The sequence below is a fragment of the Chanos chanos genome, chromosome 7 (genome assembly GCF_902362185.1).
Source record: "Chanos chanos chromosome 7, fChaCha1.1, whole genome shotgun sequence".
Taxonomy (NCBI): Eukaryota; Metazoa; Chordata; class Actinopteri; order Gonorynchiformes; family Chanidae; genus Chanos; species Chanos chanos.
The window spans coordinates 28,964,961-28,967,989 of record NC_044501.1 but is presented as its reverse complement, the minus strand read 5'-3'; positions in this window follow the sequence as shown (position 1 = coordinate 28,967,989).

Genomic DNA, 3,029 nt, shown 5'->3' with positions numbered 1-3,029 from the left:
GAGCTCATTGAGAACAGTACGATAAGATTGAAAACCTGATATTACTCAAAACTTTCCAGTGGAGGACAGTGCAACAACATGATACTTTTCAGCACCAACACTGTGTCTTGTACCATTCCATGTGGTCCTGCCAAAGTGGGTGTAATCTGTAAAGTTAGCAGTATTGGATAAAAAAAAAAAAATCTGATACTGATATTTGAGGACAAACTTTGGTGCAAGGTAAGTGTGCTTGTTTTCTGCTGAGATGAGCTTCTGTGTGTGTGTGTGGGGGGGGTGTTGTTTGTTTTAATTATTTTTCAAGTAATTTGCTTCCTCATGTTGGGTTTAGTTAGTTATTAGGGTGGCGGGGTTGTTTTAGCATCTTATTAGCCACTCAGCGTCGGCTGTTTGTCTTCTGGCAGAGTGTGTGTGTGGAGGTGTGACCTCCCTTACGACGCAGTATGTTTGAGTTTTTATCTCTCCCTGTGTAATGTGTGTGTGTTAGACAGTGATTAGTGCAGCCCTGCTCCTCCTGTATGTTTTGAGACCAGTGGATCTGATGACTCAGCTTGTCACAGAAAGGACTGAGGCACCACACTGTGTGTGTGTGTGTGTGTGTGTGTAAGTGTGTGAGAGAGAGAGAGTCTATTCCTCCTGGGTTTGTCCTGCTCATTAAGCTCTTGACAAAGGCACAAGTTCAGGACACTGAGTTAGCATTTTCTTTCCCTCCCTGTTTAATTTGTCCTTTATTATACATATATTGATTTTAGTTTTGTAAAGTGTCGTGGTTTCTGTTTGGTGTTTTCATCTCCTTTGGCTGTCTGTAACCCAGCCAAATATTTCAGTCTTGCACACAGACGTTTGCTTTTTCAGCTTTAATTTTTCCTTGTTAGCTCTTGTTGAGTGTAATCTATGGAGTCTGTTTTGTCAGGCATCAGTTGCACCCATTAGATGTTGCTTGTAAAATTGTTTGCTTGAATGACAGGCAGTGATATATGACAATTTATCTGGACTTTAATCTCTCTCTCTGGAATGGTGATACCAAACTTCGCCTTTACCCCTGACGAACACCATGGCAGAGAGATTACCGAGGGTGGAGCGTTTTTCTCCTTTTTTTAAGAGGAGACAAGACATGACTTCCAGCCTTAGGGCATGGGATAGGAAGGGTGTGTATGTATGTGTGTGTGTGAGTGAGTAAAATGGAGAGAGAGAAAGATACATAACTCCAGTCACACTTCAGTCCAGAGGAATGTGCTACAAGACAAAGTGTGTATTTACTCAACTTGTGGCACATTTGTGTCAGCACAGTACGCGTGTGTGTGTATGCGTGTTTGTGTGTGTGTGTGTGTGTGAGAGAGAGAGAGAGACATGGGGGAGGAGAGGAACAAGAATGCATAGCTTTTGGGAGTTATATTTATGAGTGCTGTTAGATTTTATAAGACATGGTGAGTACTCGCCTCTCTAAAGGGTTTAGAAGGAGGTCATTACAATGAGGGGTATTTTCAAGCACAGAAGTGTTTCTGTTTCCAGACAGCTGATCATGGCTTCCATTCAAACCCTGTGTGACCCAGTGGAGTATGGCTGATATGGTTTGAGCATGTCTGTTTATGCAAAAGAGAGAAAGAATACGTGACAGGGATGGACAAACTCTCCCCAACCGCACGCAATACACAGTCAGGTCATACTAGATTGCCTAAAGCTGACCATGTCACCTAGCAACGCAACAGACTGCAGAGAGAGAGAGAGATTAGGTCCTCATTATGCAGTGTGGGTGAGGGGGCAGTTACAGGCAGACCAGGGCAGGATTACCACATCACAGTGTATTAGATCACCCTGTCTGAATCCCCATGCCCTGGTCTCAGCCATCTGTAATGGCTGACTCTAGGTCAGTTATCACTGCCTCTGTTCTGACCCACACCAATATGGCCCAAATGGAAATAGCTGACCTAAGCCCTGTTTCATCTAAAAATATTTAAACACATTAGGAAGATGGTTCACTGAGCTTAAGATATCTTTTTGAATGTGAAGACATGGCTTTGAGCTTTTAAAAATACAATTCTAATTTACTGGACGTGAAAAATGAGTAGCTTGTTGATGCTTGTGATACAATTGCGCCCTCTGCTGGCAGGAAGATATACGTCACAAACCTGATCTGCAGGACGTAAAGAACGTTGAGTTCTGTTGAAATAGCCTGTTTATCGATACGAAACACAAGAAATCCACAACTCAATATTCAGCTGATTTACTAAATGGTCAGACGTTGGACAGTTACAAGTTCGTTTTCCGAACGTGTTGCAATTGCAGTAACACCTTTACAGTGAACATGTAACTGGTGTAAAATTATATGTAGAGTAAATACTAGCCTACGTCTGAACTGAAGGCTCCTCAGTGATTTGGTTTACATTAGTGTGTGAACCTACGTCCGGGGGCATTCATCATATCATCAGAGTCTGGCATGAAGTTCGTCATTGGATCACTAGATGGGGCTATTTCTTCACATTTGCCACGTAATGACATCATTGACCAAAGTAATTCTATACGTGTCCCTCTGTGGTCTGGAGATCTAAAGTATCATGAGGGATTAAGGATAGCCTTTGGCATTGTATTTTTGACCAAATCGCTTACAAAACATTGAATACTATATTCTTTCTTTCTCTCTCTCTCTCCTCTCTCGTACTGACACAGTGAGATATTGCCCCCTCCCAATAAAACAAAACAAACAACAACAAACAAACAAACAAAAACATGGAAACAAAATTCTTACAAATGATAAGATTTTACATAAGAACAATTAATGGACTGCCAAATTCACCTCGGTTTTCTGGCTACTGCACCTCGTTAAAAAGCTACAGGGTGGTTACTTAAAATATCTTTACTGCAGTCAGACTTAAACTTTAATTTTCATTTTTGTGCCCAAACGCCAGAGATACGATCACCTTCCCGAGTCCACCCACTCGCGCATACACTCGATCAAAAAAAAATCCCTCCGTATAATTAAAGGCAAGGCTCGTGAATTATTGATGAACACACACTTTTCAAACTGCGGTCCA